At 42.7% G+C, this 22908-nt stretch overlaps 1 protein-coding gene across 2 annotated transcripts in view; it reads left to right on the forward strand.

Annotated features, from left to right (window-relative positions):
- The first annotated feature begins 6454 nt into the window (after window positions 1-6454).
- Window positions 6455-22908, forward strand: part of LOC139556636 (kelch-like protein 29) — a 325217-nt gene continuing 308763 nt past the window's right edge. For both annotated transcript variants that reach the window (XM_071370836.1, XM_071370835.1), the window contains exon 1: window positions 6455-6740. The gene's annotated coding sequence lies outside the window, so the exon portion shown is untranslated. The remainder of the gene's footprint in view (window positions 6741-22908) is intronic.

A 22908-nucleotide genomic window follows, 5' to 3' on the forward strand; every position in this document is an offset into this window, starting at 1 on the left:
TTGGCCGAACGGATGTACTCAAGGTTCTTATGGTCAGTCCAAACGACAAAAGGGACGGTCGCCCCCTCCAACCACTGTCGCCATTCGCCTATGGCTAAGCGGATGGCGAGCAGTTCGCGGTTACCCACATCATAGTTGCGTTCCGATGGCGACAGGCGATGAGAAAAGTAAGCGCAAGGATGGACCTTATCGTCAGACTGGAAGCGCTGAGACAGAATGGCTCCCACGCCCACCTCTGAAGCGTCAACCTCGACAATGAATTGTTTAGTGACGTCAGGAGTAACAAGGATAGGGGCGGATGTAAAACGCTTCTTGAGGAGATCAAAAGCTCCCTGGGCGGAACCGGACCACTTAAAGCAAGTCTTGACAGAAGTCAGAGCTGTGAGAGGGGCAGCCACTTGACCGAAATTACGAATGAAACGCCGATAGAAATTAGCGAAACCGAGAAAGCGCTGCAACTCGACACGTGACTTAGGGACGGGCCAATCGCTGACAGCCTGGACCTTAGCGGGATCCATCTGAATGCCTTCAGCGGAAATAACAGAACCGAGAAAAGTGACAGAGGAGACATGAAAGGCGCACTTCTCAGCCTTCACGTAGAGACAATTCTCTAAAAGGCGCTGGAGTACACGTCGAACGTGCTGAACATGAATCTCGAGTGACGGTGAAAAAATCAGGATATCGTCAAGGTAAACGAAAACAAAAATGTTCAGCATGTCTCTCAGTACATCATTAACTAATGCCTGAAAGACAGCTGGAGCATTAGCGAGACCGAACGGCAGAACCCGGTATTCAAAATGCCCTAACGGAGTGTTAAACGCCGTTTTCCACTCGTCCCCCTCTCTGATGCGTACGAGATGGTAAGCGTTACGAAGGTCCAACTTAGTAAAGCACCTGGCTCCCTGCAAAATCTCGAAGGCTGACGACATAAGGGGAAGCGGATAACGATTCTTAACCGTTATGTCATTCAGCCCTCGATAATCCACGCAGGGGCGCAGAGTACCGTCCTTCTTCTTAACAAAGAAAAATCCCGCTCCGGCGGGAGAGGAAGAAGGCACCACGGTACCGGCGTCGAGAGAAACAGACAGATAATCCTCGAGAGCCTTACGTTCGGGAGCCGACAGAGAGTATAGTCTACCCCGAGGGGGAGTGGTCCCCGGAAGGAGATCAATACAACAATCATACGACCGGTGAGGAGGAAGGGAGCTGGCTCTGGACCGACTGAAGACCGTGCGCAGATCATGATATTCCTCCGGCACTCCTGTCAAATCACCAGGTTCCTCCTGAGTAGAGGGGACAGAAGACACAGGAGGGATAGCAGACATTAAACACTTCACATGACAAGAAACGTTCCAAGATAGGATAGAATTACTTGACCAATTAATAGAAGGATTATGACATACTAGCCAGGGATGACCCAAAACAACAGGTGTAAAAGGTGAACGAAAAATCTAAAAGGAAATGGTCTCACTGTGGTTACCAGATACTGTGAGGGTTAAAGGTAGTGTCTCACATCTGATACTGGGGAGAAGACTACCATCTAAGGCGAACATGGGCGTGGGCTTCCCTAACTGTCTGAGAGGAATGTCATGTTTCCGAGCCCATGCTTCGTCCATAAAACAACCCTCAGCCCCTGAGTCTATCAAGGCACTGCAGGAAGCAGCCGAACCGGTCCAGCGTAGATGGACCGACAAGGTAGTACAGGATCTTGATGGAGAGACCTGAGTAGTAGCGCTCACCAGTAGCCCTCCGCTTACTGATGAGCTCTGGCTTTTACTGGACATGACATGACAAAATGTCCAGCAGAACCGCAATAGAGGCAAAGGCGGTTGGTGATTCTCCGTTCCCTCTCCTTAGTCGAGATGCGAATACCTCCCAGCTGCATGGGCTCAGTCTCAGAGCCGGTGGGAGGAGATGGTTGAGATGCGGAGAGGGGAAGCACCGTTAACGCGAGCTCTCTTCCACGAGCTCGATGACGAAGATCTATCCGTCGTTCTATGCGGATGGCGAGTGCAATCAAAGAGTCCACGCTGGAAGGAACCTCCCGGGAGAGAATCTCATCCTTAACCTCAGCGTGAAGTCCCTCCAGAAAACGAGCGAGCAACGCCGGCTCGTTCCAGTCACTGGAGGCAGCAAGAGTGCGAAACTCTATAGAGTAATCCGTTATGGATCGATCACCTTGACATAGGGAGGCCAGGGCCCTGGAAGCCTCCTTCCCAAAAACTGAACGATCAAAAACCCGTATCATCTCCTCTTTAAAGTTCTGATAATCGTTAGAACACTCAGCCCTTGCCTCCCAGATAGCTGTGCCCCACTCCCGAGCCCGACCAGTAAGGAGTGATATGACGTAAGCGATCCGAGCTCTCTCTCTTGAGTACGTGTTGGGCTGGAGAGAGAACACAATATCACACTGGGTGAGAAAGGAGCGACACTCAGTGGGCTGCCCAGAGTAACATGGTGGGTTATTAACCCTAGGTTCCGGAGACTCGGAAGACCAGGAAGTAGCTGGTGGCACGAGACGAAGACTCTGAAACTGTCCAGAGAGATCGGAGACCTGAGCGGCCAGGGTCTCAACGGCATGACGAGCAGCAAACAATTCCTGCTCGTGTCTGCCGAGCATTGCTCCCTGGAACTCGACGGCAGTGTTGAGAGAATCCATAGTCGCTGGGTCCATCTTGGTCGGATTCTTCTGTTATGCTGATGAATGAGGACCCAAAAGCGACGTAATAGTAACAGAGTCTTTATTCCAGTATAAAACAAATAATGATTCTCCTGGATATAATCAATGGTAATCCAAAACAGGAAACTGAAATCCTCTCGTCAATAGAGAGGAACGCCTGGAGACGCGACCACAGACTGCAGGTCGCTTCGGGAAGGCACTGGCCGTAGCTGACATTGACACCTGCTCACACGCAGCATCTGAAGAAGGCAATGAACACGACAGGGCGAAACAAGGACACAGGAACAGCAAACATCAAACAAGAATCCGACAAGGACAGGAGCGGAAAACAGAGGGAGAAATAGGGACTCTAATCAGAGGGCAAAATAGGGGACAGGTGTGAAAGAGTAAATGAGGTCGTAGGGAGAATGAGAAACAGCTGGGAGCATGAACGGAACGATAGAGAGAGAGAAAGAGAAAGAACCTAATAAGACCAGCAGAGGGAAGCACAGGGACAAGACATGATCAAAGACAAAACATGACATGATAGTCCCACTAAGCGCAAACCTGGCCTCCACAATCATCCGACCTCAATTGAGATGGTTTGGGATGAGTTGGACATCAGAGTTGGACCTACCTTGTTAATGTTTTTTCCAGCAGTTTGGACATCTGACCTCAGGTGGGCTTTGAGGTGATGGTTGACTCCGCATCTCTCAGGCAAAGATTGTTTCTGCTTTTAGTGAACACCGCAGCGAATAATAGGCTACTGCAGTTATTGTGTAGAGCAGGTATTCCCAAACGTGGATAAGCACAATGCCGCCAGGAGTACGCCAAATAAAAATGTGATTCACATTAAAAACATACAAAATAAACATTTTTTAAATGTATTTTCAAAAAATAAAATCCCTCACATTTTCAAACAGTCCATTTATATTTTCCAACGGGGCTATACATTTGGGTGAGTTTTTTTCTCGCCTAAGTAGCCTCGTTTCACTGCCAAAAATAAAAATAAACCATATAGTGTTCAGCGAAATAACAACACAATGTCAACAACAGGTAGCCTAGTCAAATAATTAACATCCAATCACATTAACCATTACTCTCTTGCGGGAATTCCACTAACGGTCCGTATGTAGCCAAACGTAACTGCTGCTCATGTTGGTGTCTGTACTGATGGCGCAAAAGCCATGACGGAGACATAGTGGAATGGTAACGCGCGTGCAAGCAGTTGCTCCCGACGCCACTTTGGTACATTGCAGCATCCACCGAGAGGCTCTTGCTGCCAAGGGAATGCCTGACAGCTTTAAAGACGTTTTGGACACTACAGTGAAAATTGATAACTTTGTTAAAGCAAGGCCCCTCAACTCTCGTGTATTTTCTGCACTATGCAATGATATGGGCATGTAACGCTTTACAACATACAGAAATGCGCTGGTTATCAAGGGGCAAAGTATTGACACGTTTTTTTTTAATTGAGAGAGGAGCTTAATTAAAGTTTTCTTTACTGACCATAATTTTCACTTGTCTGACTGCTTGCATGATGACGAGTTTCTCACACGACTGGCCTATCTGGGTGATGTTTTTTCTCTCCTGAATGATCTGAATCTAGGATTACAGGGACTCTCCGCAACTATATTCAATGTTCGGGACAAAATTGAGGCTATGATTAGAAGTTGGAGCTCTTCTCTGTCTGCATTAACAAGGACAACACACAGATCTTTCCATCATTGTATGATATTTTGTGTGCAAATAAACTCAAGCTTACGGACAATGGCAAATGTGACATATCAAAGCACCTGAGTGAGTTGGGTGCCCAATTACGCAGGTACTTTCCAGAAACGGATGACACAAACAACTGGATTCGTTATCCCTTTCATGCCCTGCCTCCAGTCTACTTACCGATATCTGAACAAGAGAGCCTCATCGAAATTGCAACAAGCGGTTCTGTGAAAATGGAATTTAATCAGAAGCCACTGCCAGATTTCTGGATTGATCTGCGCTCAGAGTATCCTGCCTTGGCAATTCACACTGTTAAGACACTAATGTCCTTTGCAAACACGTACCTATGTGAGTGTGGATTCTCGGACCTCACTAGCATGAAAACTAAATACAGGCACAGACTGTGTGTGGAAAATTATTTAAGACTGAGACTCTCTCCAATACAACCCAACATTGCAGAGTTATGTGCATCCCTTCAAGCACACCCTTCTCATTAACCTGTCGTGAGTTATTCACAATTTTCTATGAACAAATAAGGTTTTATATGTAAGATGGTTAAATAAAGAGCAAAATTATTGGCTATTATTATATTCTTATTTGTGCCCTGGTCCTATAAGAGCTCTTTGTCACTTCTCACGAGCCACTTGTGACAAAAACTCACACTCATTCTTATGTTTAATAAATGTCTTATAGTGTGTGTGTGGCAGGCTTACAATGATGGCAAAAAACAACATTTGAGAGTGTGCTGACCCTGGTGCTAGAGGGGGTAAGCAGCTGGAGGTTGAATGTTTGAAGGGGTACGGGACTATAAAAAGTTTGGGAACCACTGTGAAATAAATGTTACATAGCCTAAAACAAAATATGGTATTGTCAGCTGTTTCAAACTTGTGTACAAAACCGAAAGTAAAAGACCAAAAAATGAAACTTAAGGGGGAGCATAGAAATAGTGCACATAGAACATATAACATGTGTTAGACTTGCTTTCAATGAGAACGACAGATCTATAACCCCTTCGCCCAAAAACTTAGCCTACATATTGCAGCTTTAAGCAAGTGAGGCGTTTTTGTATGGGAAGGGGGCAGTGAGTGTCAAATGTAGTAAAGATAAAAAATGTATTGCTATTTTTATGTGAGGCTTATACTATATGTTTCTTAATGATTATGTTGTTATGAATGTGTGGGCTGGCTGGCTGGTGTACTGATATAAGTGTGATGGATGCATGAGACATCCTGGCAAATTTGAGAAAAAACACTTTATATTGGAATTGTCCTTGTTGAAATTCGAGACGTCTATGCATACACATGGGGCTAGCATAGGATCTTTACCTCTTTTTCCTGGTATCCAATTGGTAGTTACTGTCTTTTCTCATCGCTGCAACTCCCGTACAGACTCGGGAGAGGCGAAGGTCGAAAGCCGTGCGTCCTCCGAAATACAACCCAACCAAGCCGCACTGCTTCTTGACACAATGCTCACTTAACCAGGAAGCCAGCCGCACCAATGTGTCGGAGGAAACACCGTACACCTGCCGACCATGTCAGCGTGCACTGTGCCCGGCTCGCCACAGGAGTCGCTTGTGCGCGATGGGACAAGGACATCCCAGCCGGCCAAACCCTCCCCTAACCCGGCCGACGCTCGGCCAATTGTACGCTGCCCCATGGGTCTCCCGGTTGCGGCCGGCTGCAACAGAGCCTGGGCTCGAACCCATAATCTCAAATGGCAGCATAGGATCTCTCTCCATTGAATACAGGCGGTGGTTGACGTCAACACCCCTCATGGAATATTTTTAGAAAGTAATGAGATTTAGGCCCCATCGACAAATCCAAAAAGAGAACTAGGCGGGAGATTGACAGCCCGCCGTTCTGCGCTGCGGACAACAAATCCCATTCTAACCGCGGGGACACAAGCATCTCGTCATTATATCCAGTATTTCTGACACAGAGAGAGCCTTTCCAAGGTGTATCCAAGTTCATGCAGTTCCATCCACAGACAAGTGAGAGGCGCTGTAGGGCTCCGTAGAAAGTAAAAGGGGAGGAGCGGTGTGGGAGAGTAAAGTAGCCACACGGTCTGTCTGTATGATTGTATGACCAGGCATGCGCTCGCGTCTGAGAACCAACCGACGCTGAGCAGAGAGCGGATGAAGAAGAAGCGTTTGGTGGCATCTGCGAACTCCCGACCACTCCGCTTACTATTGGCAACGGAAAGACGGTAGCCTCGACAGATACAGCGGACACCTGACACTCAGCAACAGAAGGGCAACATAATACATTTAGCTGTAAAAAGCAACAACAGTCTTTGCTGGATAAAGACAGCATTCACACATAAGGACGAACGCCGGTGCTGAAGCTCAGCTGCGACTAGGGAGGTAAGGAGAAACTGCGTGTCAGCGCACGAAAAACTACTTTATGCATTTTTTATGTGCTCCGTGTCAGCCTAAGTTTACGCTTTACGCGAGGACCTCTCATTATGAGTATCCCGTGCTTTGCCTGAATGTGTGTCAGAAGCAGGAGTCAGGTTCATCTTTATCACCCCTTGCTAAGCACCATAATAACCAAATGGGTGTGCGGCTCCCATGTTATGCGCAAGCGCCTCTACAAGGTGAAGGTAAAAAATATTCGCGCTAAACTTATAGGGTCCGTGAAAACGCGTATCAGTCTAATGATCCAATACACTCCTTCAAATTGAATAATATTAGTTTCTCATTTCTCAAGTGATTTTTTTTCTCTCTCTCTCTTCGTGATCCACTCTTTAAATTGAATAATAGAAAACTGTTTTCAGATTTTGCAATGTCCAAATGTCCTACCCTATTAAATTTAGATTTATTGGTTTGAAGTATTGGTGTGGCTGGGAAAACAGGATGATTTTTAAGTCTATGCTTCAAGTGGACGCTACCACTTCAGAGCGGGGAGATTAGCCTTGCCTACACTATACAATAAAGTGGCAAATTAATGTTTGCATAGCCACAGGGTATGGGTTTGGGTAAAGCCCCATATGAGACAGACATTTTACGGTCCATTATTATAACCTATTACAGATCTAGACACTAGCCTCTACACCAGGGATCATCAACTAGATTCAGCCGGAAGGCAGAATTTTTTTAATTGTAAAATGTTTTATTTATTTTTCTTCAGAGGATGGTCAGGGGGCCGGAACATAATTTGTAAACTGCAAATTGACCGCAAGAAGCCCAGAAGCCCAAACAGACCATTTGACCAAAACATAATCATTTCAAACCTTATTTTTTTTAAATCTGAGATATTGAGAGCGTGAGGGGGTCAAATAAAATCACCAGTTGGCCACCAGTTGGGGAACCCTGCTCTATATGGTGAACAAGTGGGATCCTATGTTAGCAGTATAGCTAAGACAAATGCATAGCCTATAACGGAGACAATGTCCCTGTTTTGGGATAATCTATGCGTCCTTCATTCCTCCCATCCTTGAAAACATCACCGATAGGTCAAAGAAGATTTTACACTAGGCTAACAACCAAGTCATGTCAGATCAGTGATTATTTCTATACCCTGTCATCATTGATCTAATATAGCCTATGTATTTAGATCAATAATTATTTCAAGAAAGGGATCATTCAAACACGAATATATTCAAACAGTGCCTATATGCTGCTTTGCAGGAGTGGTCCTTGATTTGCCTCTCCACCCACAGACACGTTTGCACGAAATCCTTGCTTCACTCCTCCCACAAGCCGTTGGATAGGCCTATAGGCCTACAACATAATGCCAATAGGCTATAGTCTAATTTACTTTCACTTGCCCACTGTAACCTACTGTTAGCCTACAGGTTATGGGTAGTCAATCGAGTGGGTCGATGTCAGTTTATGGACACGTATACACTCATACTGTAGCTCCAGGTCTCCAGGATCCCAAGATAATTAGCCTACAGTCATTAGGAGGATGGTTGCCATAAGCAGGAAATACTGTTAACAAAGCACCATCGTTAGTAAAGTTGTCCATGACTTAAAGATAAACAAATAAATGTGCCACTGTCCAAGTGTTTATTAAGATACGATATGGTGGGTGTTAAGGTACGATGCGTAGCGGGACACTTCCATGGCCAACATCACATTGGTAAAGCTAGCAGGTACTGTAGTGTGAATCAAGCCTGCGATTAAGGGCTTTGGTAGCAGGCATCTGTAGTCGAAGATGTGAGACGATGCATTTGTCTCAGAGCTGGGCTCATTTAACAGGGGCTTCTCACCTCCGCTTTATATGGGCGGGATTGTCACTGCATAGTTACAATTACTAGTCTTTGTGAAGGGATAAGGCTGTGGTGGTGGCAAAGTAAGAGAGTATGTGCATGTGTTTGAAAGAGTGTGTATGTACACACACAAAGTGTTTGTGTGCCTGTGTTAGCATGTGTGCTGTTGCTGGAGTCTTATAAGGTTGCTACAGTAAGAGCATAATTGAGTGTGTCTTTGCCTCTGCAGTGATAAACATGCAGACCATGCATCACCATCAGGGAATTACTAAAGTGAGCAGTGGGGAAGGCTTAGTTTAGATGTATGATCTCTGAGGCAGAGCGCTCAGCTCTGTGTTAGTTAGCTCCATCTGTGGCAGAGCCGGTCTGGGTGAACTTCTGTAGGGTCTCGGATGAAGCATACGGAGGCAGGCAATCAATGTATATGTTTTTGGAGTTTGTTACACTCTAATACACTTGGGGCCTATTGCAAAAACCAACTGCCAGCCTAACACGGAACCCAAACCGGCTGCACGAGTGCGCCATCGTGCATACATTTATTTTGTCCCGTTTGCGCTGTTCTGCGAAAGGAGTAGTACACCGCGTTGTACGAGATCTTCAGTTTGTTGGCAATTTCACACATGGAATAGCCTTCATTTCTCAGAACAAGAATAGACTGATGAGTTTCAGAAGAAAGTTGTTTCTGGCCATTTTGAGCCTGTAATCGAACCCACATGCTGATGCTCCAGATTTTTTATATATATATATTTTTATATTTATCCGTTATTTTACCAGGTAAGTTGACTGAGAACACATTCTCATTTGCAGCAACGACCTGGGGAATAGTTACAGGGGAGAGGAGGGGGATGAATGAGCCAATTGTAAACTGGGGATTATTAGGTGACCGTGATGGTTGAGGGCCAGATTGGGAATTTAGCCAGGACACCGGGGTTAACACCCCTACTCTTACGATAAGTGCCATGGGATCTTTAATGACCTCAGAGAGTCAGGACACCCGTTTAACGTCCCATCCGAAAGACAGCACCCTACACAGAGCAGTGTCCCCAATCACTGCCCTGGGGCATTGGGATCTTTGTTTAGACCAGAGGAAAGAGTGCCTCCTACTGGCCCTCCAACACCACTTCCAGCAGCATCTGGTCTCCCATCCAGGGCCTGACCAGGACCAACCCTGCTTAGCTTTAGAAGCAAGCCAGCAGTGGTATGCAGGGTGGTATGCTGCTGGTTAAAGATACTCAACTAGTCTAAAGAAGGCCAGTTTTATTGCTTCTTTAATCAGCACAACAGTTTTCAGCTTTGCTAACATAATTGCAAAAAGGTTTTTCTAATGATCAATTAGCCTTTTAAAATGATAAACTTGGATTAGCTAACACAACGTGCCATTGGAACACAGGAGTGATGGTTGCTGATAATGGGCCTCTGTACGCCATGTAGATATTCCATAAAAAATCTGCCGTTTCCAGCTACAACAGTCATTTACAACATTAACAATGTCTACACTGTATTTCTGATCAATTTGATGTTATTTTAATGGCCTTTTTTGTTGTTGCTTTCTTTCAAAAACAAGGACATTTCTAAGTGACCCCAAACTTTTGAATGGTAGTGTATTTTTTGTTTGTTATTATTACTGTTATTATTAAATTTTTTACCTTTTTATTTAACTAGGCAAGTCAGTTAAGAACAAATTATTATATTCACATATCATCTTTGTCAAATGAAAATGTAGTATAATAAAGTCATTTCAAATGGCACACATTATTTTGCCATTTTAAGATGAAACATTTGAACAACGTATAGGCCTATTACTGTTATATTATTATGTATTTTACATTCTTCAGTGTTAAGGTTTACAATGCTTTAATTGGGGACGGGAATAGAGAACCAGCTGTCTGGTGTCAACGTAAAATCTAAATCATTTGTTTATTCTTGTGGGTTTTTTCATTTCAGAAGGTGACATGCTTTTCAAGTACGATTTCCCTAATAATCATCAGAAATCAGGCCACCTGAGGGGAAAAATGTCAGAAAATCGCCAATCAAAATAATACCACAGTGACCAGGGTAGCCCATTTCATTCTGAGTTCGGATGTATCTCTACGATGCATACTTTCAGGTTTTCCGAACAACACTGCAGGTGCTAGCACATGCGCAAATCAAATGCACTGCTGGAACTCCCATTTTAAGGTGTTTACATGTCCTAATAATTCAAAAGATTGGTCAGAAATCAAGTTTGATTATGATCTTATGCCGATTTTTATGATGAGCAGAGTAAGGTGTTCACATGACTAATGCCATACTCGGCCTACTGCCATAATCAGTTGCTTGTAGACATAGTCGTTGGTTATAAACATTGATTTTGATTTTTGAAATAGCAGGACTAGAAGAATCCTGCCCCTTGTCAGTGTCCTGAATCCTCATCCCCTCTGTCTTTTTTATATGAATACTTTTGTCTTTGCCCTGTGGCGGTGAGAAGAGTACACAGTGCTGTTTTAGGACTGTGTAGTCCAATAGCCATGCCAGGCTTAGGCTGTATGGTCTTATAAACCAAGAGCATGCTAATTCTGTAACAACACAATCAGATTAACATGTTGGGGAAGCTCTGGGGCTTTATATGGCTGACAGTGCTTAAACGAGAGAGTACGGACGGGTGTTAGAACAACAGGCTACAAAGGGCCAAACGGGACTTCAATCTTTCTCTCTCTGGAAAAAAATGTATGTATTTTAGAGGCTCCGTTTCGGAATGTTTTTATCCCCAGATCTCTTCCATTCGTTCCTCATCTCGCTCATTCAGCTCTGGTGATATTCCCTGTGGATCAGTATGCAGAATATTCAGGTAGGGATGGAGGCTATTGTAAAAGGGTAATATACTTGCTAATGTAGACTGGGTGAACAGCCACAAGCTAGCTGTTTCCCGAGCCTCTTTAGAGACCAGTGAACTATGAAAGGCAGTCTCTTGTCTTCAGCTGATCTCTCCTACCCAGGAGCGCCGGGGGTTGTGGCTGTGGTATCATAGCGCTAAAAGCCTGCTGTTTGACTGCACCGAGACTCGAATGGTCTCATAGCGACACACAACTCTGAACGCCCAACGACTACACAGGCTGTGTCAGAAGTGCTCGCTCTGCTGCAAGGCTGCAACCCATGCTGTTTTTTTGCCTATACAAAAAGTGGCAGCGCGTCAACAACAAAAAAAAGGCAGCACTTATGTGAATTTCAGTGCCTCGATCTCTAGGAAGGTGTAGTTTATTAGGATCCCCGAGAGCTACGTGGACATGCAGCTGCTACTCTTCCCGGGGTCCACATAAAACATATAAAGTACAGAACAGTTGTAGACAAGAACAACATAGAATATTACATTAAATTCAAAATAAATAAGAGTTATATTTTGGAAAGACACCAAGAGAACAAAAAATACTATTTACATACTACTCTTTCTAAAATGAGTTATTTTGAAAGAGAAAAGGCGCTGTGATACAGGATGTGTGTGTTTTTTTTTTTTTTTAAGCAAAACTTGATATTTGCCCGGGTAGCCTCTGGTGGCAGAGCATTCTACGATGACATGGCTCTATACATAACTGAGCAACGGATTAAATCTGTCTTTGGTTTGGGTAGAAAAACCCCCATAGTGGGGTAAGTACGTACTGTTTTTGAAGTGCGTGCAAATAGATTATACAAGTGGTTAGGCATTTTCAACACACAGAGGTTTCTTAAAAAGACTAGAAGAGAAGTCGTCAATTCCTCCTCAGCAGACCATATTCGTAGTTCTGTGTGTGCAGTTAAGGGCAAGGCATGGTGCTTTGTTTTGAGCCAGCTGCAGCTTCGCTAGATCTTTCTTTGCTGCACCACATTACCGGCTACAAACAATATAGGCTAACTCCACTGTACTAACCTCATACATTTAGATTTTGGGGTGGTATTTCAGGGGGTATTCGACTGGCAATTCGTTAGGCCACATAACATGGTAATGCAAAATGGGTAAAGAGGGTTTGCTTTCATGTGCAGCTAAATCAAGCCCATCGGTTTCGAATGATATGAAGTGACAGAGAAAATATTCTGTGTTTGTTCAACATTAAAAAAAACGAATCACATTTGGACCTTTTTTACCTTTTTAAAGTATATTAATATACTCAGTCGGAAGCTGGTGGCCTAGAATGGATTTAGCCTATTTTCAGCTATTCTATGATTTATATGACAGGGACAATGCAATGGATGCTAAGCGAAACAGTTTATTTTTATCCATACAGGTTCTAGCCAGCCTCGACACATTTTTAAGCTTTGCCTTGGTGTGTGCCATTGTCAAAAAGGTATTGTCACTGTGGGCTATTTCATATAGCTATCATGGGTTGTGTGGTATCCCCTCCAGAAACTAGTACCAATCCTACCTTTCCCATCAATATGCTGCGGTTTCATTAGCCTCTGAGCTAATAGGCTGGCACCCTGGGGGCCAGGGCCAAAGGCTACACTGATTAGACTATCAACCAATTCCAAACCAACCCTTGGCTCCTTCCGCCTCTTCACTTCTTGTATATAGATTTGAAAGGATGTGATTGGTGTTATCAAAGTAATATGGCAAACATTTAGAGAACATCAGAGGGCAAGGTGAAGCTTCAAGCAATTATTGCTGAATCCAATCCAAACCTTATCCACAAATAGTATGGCAACGATAGTCAGAGAAGTTAGCTGAAGCGCATAGGCCAACAGATCTGGGACCAGGCTAATGCAGTCGTTTGGCTAATCCAAACCTTTCAGACCTCCATTAGGAGGTCTGAAAGGGGCCTGTATAAGCAGGCCCCTTTCAGAACTGGGCCTGGGCCCAAACTGGGCCTGTATAAGCAGTCCCTCCGGTCCCCTGCAGGTTTAAGCGGGCGGCAGCCGAAACCCGTTAACTTCACATGATGACACAGCAGACTAGCTTCACACAGGAGGGAGATCTGGGGGCCTGGGACACTGCCTGGTGTACATGGAAAATCAGAAATCTACCGTTACCTCCTAGCTCCTCCTGGCAAGCCTTTGTTTGTGTATAAAGACTTGCGTTAAGGCACGGACGCACCAGTAGCGTTTGCCGGCCCGGAAATACTTAGCACCTCTGAACAGAGTGGCGGCTGTTATTTGCAAACCGAGTGCAAAGGGATTCTACACGTCGAAACGGGGGAAAATGTCCGCAGTCAGACGCCTACTAAAACACACCGCGGCGAATGAATGGCAGACAAATGGCAGACCGTAACTCGTGGGATGTGTTTTCTCCTTTTAAAGCCACAGTCTGAAAGATTTCCACCGTGATTTAAAACTACTGCATTTGACTTATAAATACCTTTTTTTTTGGAGACTTAGTACAACTGTCTTACCCAGTTGTAGAAGTCAAGAAATTGCCATGTAAAAATGACTCCATTGTAAAAAATTATGTCGGTGGTCTATAAGTGTGGCTTTCAGCTGTCTGGCTGTGTTGATTGCTGTTAGCCTGTGAATGTGACAGTGCTGCTCCCCTGGTGTCTATCTCTTTTATAGAACACACCTTCTCTTTAATAAGGTGCATTTTATTAGGTTGTCGCTGCTTCTGAATAAACATTGTCCATAATAAAATATTAAAATCTATTCCTGGGTAATGTGTGCTCTGTGAGTTTTAAGAGAAGAAGAAGATGAGAAGATGTCAGATGTTGTTTGAGAGAGGAGAGGGAGAGAATGCTGGCTGGCCCTTACGAGGGGTGTGGCAGTGTTATGTAATAATTGATCTAAAATTGAATAATTTAATCTGCCTTCAGGAGGTGCTGTGTGAGAGAGAATGGAGAGAGGCCTAGCAAATCAATCCTGAGGTGGGGTGTCATTCTCATACCAGCCTCCTCTCCTTCCTGCAGGCAGACCTGACCTGATATTACCCCGGTCGCCACCATCACACATCCTTACCAGTCGCCTGAACAAGTCACTGGAATTTATTTCAATCCAAATTCGCACTCCCCAGACTCATTAATCGTCCCTCCATGACTAGACAGTACTTGAGGCGAGTGTTCAGATGACTAGACAGTACTTGAGGCTATACAGTATCATTGCCTACTTGTGCGATCATGACAGTCCAATTTGACTGTGATTTCCTTTACGAGAAGAATAGTTGATTGGTTAGTAGGACAGACAGTTGATTGGTTAGTTGGGTTATATGGTCCACACAAACAGAATGTCATTGAGTAAACAAACCACAAACTAGTGTAAAATGATTTAAACCAATGAGGTGAGGGTTAAGGCAGAAAAAATAAGATTAGGCTTGGAGCATTGCATGAAATATTTCAATTTTGTGACTGCAATGGCAGCATAGAGTAAATTGCACTGAACAAAAATATAAATGCAACATGCAACAATTTCAAAGATTTTGCCGAATTACAGTTCATATATGGAAATCAGTCAATTAAAATCAATTCATTAGCCCCTAATCTATTGATTTCACATGACTGGGAATTCAGATATGATCTGTTGGTCACATATACCTTAACTTCTTGACGCACGGATCCCTTTAGCGGGATCATTTTCATCAACAACCGCTAAATTGCAGAGCGCCAAATAAAAAATAAAAAATGGCAAAAAAAATGTATATTCATGAAATCACAAGTGCAATATAGCAAAACACAGCTTAGATTGTTGTTAATCCACCTGTCGTGTCAGATTCTGAAAATATGCTTTACAGCGAAAGCAATCCAAGCGTTTGTGTGAGTTTATCGATCACTAGGCAAAACATTAAGAACACCTAGCAGCAGTGTAGATTGGTCACGAAAGCCAGAAAAGCAATCAAATTAATCGCTTACCTTTGATCTTCGGATGTTTGCACTCACGAGACTCCCAGTTACACAATAAATGTTCCTTTTGTTCAATAAAGATTATTTTTATATAAAATAAAAACTCAATTTGTTTGGCGCGTTATGTTCAGTATTCCACAGCCTTAGACAGGTCATCAAGGCTTGACACAAATTCCAAAGAGTATCCGTAAAGTTCGTAGAAACATGTCAAAGTTTTTAATAATCAATCCTCAGGTTGTTTTTAACATCAATAAACGATAATATTTCAACCGGACTGTAAAATATTCAATACTGGAGAGAAAGAAAGTGTTGAGCAACCAGTGTCGCGCACATCAACTAATGGAGGGACATCCTTGTATCCACTGACGCGTTTTGATAAATCTCACTCATTTTTCAAAATAAAAGCTTGAAACTATGTCTAAAGACTGTTCACACCCTGAGGAAGCCACAGGAAAAGGAATCTGGTTGGTATCCCTTTAAATGGAGGAAAGGCAGGCAATGGAACAGGATTTTTCAAAATAAGAGTCACTTCCGGGTTGGATTTTCTCAGGTTTTTGCCTGCAAAATCAGTTCTGTGATACCCACAGACAATATTTTGACAGTTTTGGAAACTTTAGTGTTTTCTATCCTACTCTGTCAATTATATGCATATTCTAGCATCTGGACCTGAGAAATAGGCAGCTTACAATGGGAATGTTATTTTTCCAAACATAAAAATTCTGCCTTCTAGCTTAAAAAAGGTTAAAAATAATGATGACCACCATTTTCTCATGCAGCGCGACACATCTCCTTCGCATAGAGTTGATCAGGCTGTTGATTGTGGAATGTTGGCCCACTCCTCTTCAATGGCTGTGCGAAGTTGCTGGATATTAGTGGGAACTGGAACACGCGGTCGTACACGTTGATCCAGAGCACCGCAGACATGCTCAATCGGTAACATGTCTGGTGAGTATGCAGGGACATTTTCAGCTTCCAGGAATTGCTGTACTATACTGTGCTCTACTTCACTGTACTGTGCTGTCCAAACTTGTGAAACAGACGCCCTATGATTGATTCAGATTTGTACTGACCAAATTTCCACTACTTTTCAACATTCATGGATATCCGGTGTGGATCGGTGCTCAGTGGGTGAGAAGGATGGTTAAACTGAACAAAAATATAAACTCAACATGTAAAGTGTTGGTTTCATAAGCTGAAATAAAAGATACCAGATATTTTCCATATGCACAAAAAGCTTATTTCTCACAAATTTTGTGCAGAAATTTGTTTACATCCCTGTTAGTGAGCATTTCTCCTTTGCCAAGATAATCCATCCACCTGGCAGTTGTGGCCTCTCAAGAATTATATCATATATCATCAAACAGCATAATCATTACACATGTGGACCTTGTAATGGGGACAATAAAAGGCCACTCTAAAATTTGCATTTTTGTCACACAACACAATGCCAGAGATGTCTGAAGTTTTGAAGGAGTGTGCAATTGGCATTTACACCAGAGCTGTTGCTAAAGAATGTGTTAACATTTCTACCATAAATGGCCTCACAACCGCAGACCACGTCTAACCACGCCAGCCCAGGACCTCCACATCAGGCTTCTTCACCTGTGGGATCATCTGAGACCAGCCAACAGGAGAGCTGATGAAACTGTGGGTTTGCGCAACCGAAGAATTTCTGCACAAACTATCAGAAACCGTCTCAGGGAAGCTCATCTGTGTGCTCGTCGTCCTCACCAGGGTCTTAACCTGACTGCAGTTCGGCGTCGTAAACGACTTCTGGGAGCAAATGCTTACCTTCGATGGCCACTAGCACGTTGGAGCAGTGTGTTCTTCACAGATTAATCCCGGTTTCAACTGTGCCGGGCAGATGGCAGACAGCGTGCATGGTGTCATGTGTGCGAGTGGTTTGCTAACGTCAACGTTGTGAACAGAGTGCCCCATGGTGGGGTTATGGTATGGGCAGGCAGGCATAAGCTACGGACAACAAATACAATTGCATTTTATTGATGGCAATTTGAATGCACAGAGATACCGTGACGATCCTGAGGCCAATTGTCGTGCCATTCATCCTCCGCCATCACCTCATGTTTCAGCATGATAATGCACGGCCCCATGGCCTCCCAGTTCTTCCATGGCCTGCATAGTCACCGGACATGACACCCATTTGAGCATGTTTGGGTTGCTCTGGATCGACGTTCAATGTAAATGGTATGAGGGGGCTCATGGATAGGTGTCAGTAAGAGCTGGGAGAGGTGACATTAACTGTAGAGAAAGAAGAGGGACAGGAGGGTTTTCACACTCTTGCTTTGACCAGCGGCAGGTAGCCTAGTGGTTAGAGCGTTGGGCCAGTACCCGAAAGGTTGCTGGATTGAATCCCCGAGCTGACAAGGTAAAAATCTGTCGTTCTGCCCCTGAACAAGGCAGTTAACACACTGCACCCCGTAGGCCGTCATTGTAAACCAAATTGTTATCAGTAAAAACACTTGGTAGGTATGTGTTTTACTTGTTACGTCTGTGAAATTAAGTGAGACATTTTTCAAAATATCTTAAAGAAATGCAGGTTTTTGGTAACAGAATGACAAGACAGTAGGCAATATTCTTTAAACTTACAGAAGGCAAATCCTTTCTGCAAAATTGAATATACAGTGCATTCGTAAAGTATTCAGACCCCTTCACCTTTTTCACATTTTGTTACGTTACAGCCTTATTCGAAAATGGATTAAATAAGAAAAATCCTCATCAATCTACACACAACACCCCATAATAACAAAGCAAAAACAGGTTTTTAGAAATGCTTGCAAATTTATAAAAAATAAAGATACCTTATTTACATAAGTATTTAGACACTTTGCTATGAAACTTAAAATTGAGCTCAGGTGCATCCTGTTTCCATTGATCATCCTTGAGATGTTTCTACAACTTGATTGGAGTCCACCTGTGGTCAATTCAATTGATTGGACATGATTTGGAAAGGCACACACCTGTCTACATAAGGTCCCACATTTGACAGTGCATGTCAGAGCAAAAACCAAGCCATGAGGTCAAAGGAATTGTCTGTTGAGCTCCAAGACAGGATTGTGCCGAGGCACAGATCTGGGGAAGGGTACCAAAACATTTCTGCAGCATTGAAGGTCCCCAAGAACACGGTGGCCTCCATTATTCTTTATTGAAAGAAGTTTGGAACCACCAAGACTCTTCCTAGAGCTGGCAGCTCTGAAAAACTGAGCAATCGGGGGAGAAGGACCTTGGTCAGGGAGGTGACCAAGAACCCGATGGTCACTGACAGAGCTCCAGATTTTCTCTGTGGAGATGGAAAAACCTTCCAGAAGAACAACCATCTCTGCAGCACTCCAGCAATCAGGCATTTATGGTAGAGTGGCCAGACAGAAGCCACTCCTCAGTAAAAGGCACATGACAGCCCGCTTGGAGTTTCCAAAGGGCACCTCAAGGACTCTCAGACCATGAGAAACAAGATTCTCTGGTCTGATAAAACCAAGATTGAACTTCTTGGCCTGAATGCCAAGCGTCACATCTGGAGGAAACCTGGCACCATCTCTACGGTGAAGCATGGTGGCGGCAGCATCATCCTGTAGGGATGTTTTTCTGCGGAAGGGACTGGGAGACTAGTCAGGATCGAGGGAAAGATGAATGGAGCAAAGTACAGAGAGGTCCTTGAGGAAAACCTGCTCCAGAGCTCTCAGGACCTCAGACTGGTGCAAACATCTCTGGAGAGACTTGAAAATAGCTGTGCAACCTGACAGAGCTTGAGAGGATCTGCAGAGAAGAATGGGAGAAACTCCCCAAATACAGGCGTGCCAAGCTTGTAGCGTAATACCCAAGAAGACTCAAGGCTGTAATCGCTGCCAAAGGTGCTTCAATAATGTACTGAGTAATGGGTCTGAATACTTATATAAATGTTTTTTTTATATATACATTTGCAAAAATGTCTAAACCTGTTTTTGCTTTGTCATTATGGGGTATTGTGTGTAGATTGATGAGGAAAATAAACAATTTAATACATTTTAGAATAAGGCTGTAACGTAACAAAATGTGGAAAAAGTGAAGGGGTCTGCATATCCGAATGCACTGTAAATGTTGCTATTAGTTAGCAGGGGTCTTTACTTCAACATTGTTGTTTTTGAAGTAGTTCCAATACTTTTAAAATACTTTTTCTGCTAGATGTTTTCTAAGACCCCCTTTTCCATGTGTTTGACCAGAGGACAAAGCCTTTGCTTATTCCTAATTTTTGTTGATGGAAAATGTTTGAAACATCTATACTGTATAAGCCTTAACTTTAAAAAAAAATATAGACTTCCATTTGCCACCAAATGTGATGTGGTCCTACAAATTTCACGTTAGTGCTCATGGTGCTTTTTATGTGGAAATGACAGTCTTCCATTGAACTAAAAACTCTATAAATGGTAAATGAATTCGTAACTAGTTTACAGCTAATGGAAGTATACATAAAATTGACTTGCATCAATACCTCATTTCCATACCCATGCGTAGGATTTGAAAGGTGGCTCTTGAGTTAAAAGAGGATACATAAATCATGGATCCATGGGTGGTGATCTGAATATCTAATACTATGTATTTGCATCATGTTTGTATTGTAGACTATGTACTTTAGCAATGGATTAAAACGGTATATCAATTGGCTGTAACCAACTGTTATGATGTATGCGTTTTTCATTTTGTGATTTAGGTGCACCTTGTTGTATGCTACTAATGCTGCGTAGGCAACATCCACTATTTAGTGAACAATGACCATGTTCATTAATCTGGCAGTGTATACAGATGGACAATGTTAGAAAAAAGTATTTCTACTGAACAAAACTATAACATATATATATATATATAACATGCAACAATTTCAAAGATTTTACTGAGTTGCAGTTCATATGGGGAAATCAGTCAATTTAAATAAATTCATCAGGCCCTCATCTATGGATTTCATAACTGGGAATACAGATATGCATGTTGGTCACAGATGCCTTAAAAAAATTGGCCTCACAATGGGTTTCATGATCTCGTCACGGTATTTCTGTGCTTTCAAATTGCCATCGATACCATAACCCCACCGCCACCATCAGGCACTTTGTTAGCAACGTTGACATTGGCAAACCGCTTGCCCACACGACGCCAGTGTAGTTTTTACTGAAATGCGTGCATTGCTTCTCAGGTGAGTCCATAGTAGCTGTGTGTCATTGATACAATTTTCTCTGCTGCACTGTTCATAGTGTGTTGCCACATTCGTTTAAAACATGTAGCTGGAAGTATGCACAATTATGAATGTGAAAATGGAACAAATGTATTTTATATTAGTCGCTGTGGGATGTTTATTTTTATATTGGTGACATAAAATTGCAGTTTCCAAACATGCCTTCAGAAAGTATTCATACCTCTTGACTTTTTCCCCCCAAAATTGTTACAGCCTGAATTCAAAATGGCTTAAAAAAAATTTGGGATCACACCTATCTACACACAATACCCCATAATCACAAAGTGTAAAAATGTTTTTAGAAATTTTAGCAAATATTTTTTTAAATAAAATACAGAAATATCTAATTTACGTAAATATTTACACCCTCGAGTCGATACATGTTAGAATCCCCTTTCGCAGTATTTACAACTGTGTGTCTTTCTGGGGAAGTCTCTTAAAGGGCTTTGCACACCTGGATTAGCTCTATTCAGTTTATTTTTATTGTAAAAAAAACTTTCCGAGCGGTTTCCTTAGGAAAGACACATGTATATTTGTAGTGACTGGTGTATTGATACACCATCTTATGTGTAACTAATAACTTCACAATGCTCAAAGGGACCCTTTGCGAAGCATTGGAAAACCTCCCTGGTCTTTGGTTCAATCTGTGTTTGAAATTCACTGCTTGACTGATTACAGATTATTGTATGTGTTGGGTACAGAGATGAGGTAGTCATTCCAAAATCATGATAAACACTATTGGACACAGAGGGAGTCCATGCAACTAATTATGTGACTTATTAAGCAAATTCTTACTCTAACTTATTTACGCTTGCCATAAAAAAGGGGTTGAATACTTATTGACTTTTCAGCTTTTCATTTTTTATTAATTTGTAAAATGTCTAAAAACATAATTAAACTTTGACATTATAGAGTATTGTGTGTAGGCCAGTGACACAACATCTCAATGTAATCCATTTTATATTCAGGCTGTAACACAACACAATTTGGAAAAAGTTGGGGGGCGGGTGAAATACTTCTGAAGGACCTAACACACGCACTCATGCTCGAACGCAAACAAACACACGGACGTGGCTTTCGGGACTTAGGCCCCGAATATTTTGTGCTGCTGCGATGGTTTAAAAAAATATAAAAAAATTGGGCAACTAAATGCGCCGTTTAGTTCATAGCGCCATGGATGTCCGCCATAGTAGCGGTTGCGACAAAGCGATTTCTGTTTTCTTCCTACAAATGCTATTATGACCCCATTCCTGAAAGGTAAGACTCGTGAATGTCTGATGCTCACCAACCGCGTAGGAGACGTTAGAAGGGACTGTGACAAACCCCAATTGAAAGCAATGCAGATCGTCTTTACCTGATGAGCTTCCCCAATGTTTTGCTGAACTTTCGAATACTTTTCTGATGCGTTTCAGCCACTTAGGCTACTGATGCAAATACACATTTTAACACCTTTCCCATATGCTGTTCAGACCTTGACATATTTTCTTATTAGCCTTATGAACATAGACACAGTTTCTGTGCTATAATGGGTAAAAAGGCCACTAGGTCTACATCGTTTTTATAACAATATAGCTAAAACAGGAAAAATACGTGATTTAGATATTGAAACATACTTGTTCATTGACTTACTGAAATTATTCACTTGTAATTGTACTTGCTGATTTGATTATTTTAAATATAATTGTAACAGTAGGCCTTAACCGCATATTCCTTGGTTACTGGCCACAATCCATTGATTTAATAATTAGAAGTGTTGATTATTTGGCCTTGGGGAGAGCACAGCACATGGAAGAAAACGGGAATAGGTGCTGCAGATATATTTTAAATACATTTTCCAAATGTATATGATTACTATCTGTAAAGAAATAGATGAAATCATAAATACTACACCAGAGAGCATAATGTAGCCACAAAATAGATATGGATTGTGTTTTATCATATGACGAGCGCCTTTAGGCCTACAGTCCGGAAGCCCGCAATTGGGCAGCACGTGCGACAAATACCAAACCGTTGGTACAGTTTTGACTTCAAAACAGCTGAGAACAGCTATAAGGCCTTTCGTAATATTTCAAAATACAATCGCCGGAAAAACTGTTTGTATGAGTCCATGCCACTAAGTTTTCTGGTTATAATTTTCGCCATATTTTACAATCTGTGGCTCCTCTCTTTTCATTGGCCTATGCTATTGGTTGCGTTTAGGACACGTTTGTTTTTATTGATCTCAGTAGGATATGTAGGTGTCAGTAGCCTGTCATTTGTGTGGTATTAGAAAATATTATTTGAATGTCTCCAGTCATGTAGAATTGCATAAAAGGATTTTAGAGGCTTTT

The sequence above is a fragment of the Salvelinus alpinus genome, chromosome 27 (genome assembly GCF_045679555.1).
Source record: "Salvelinus alpinus chromosome 27, SLU_Salpinus.1, whole genome shotgun sequence".
NCBI lineage: Eukaryota > Metazoa > Chordata > Actinopteri > Salmoniformes > Salmonidae > Salvelinus > Salvelinus alpinus.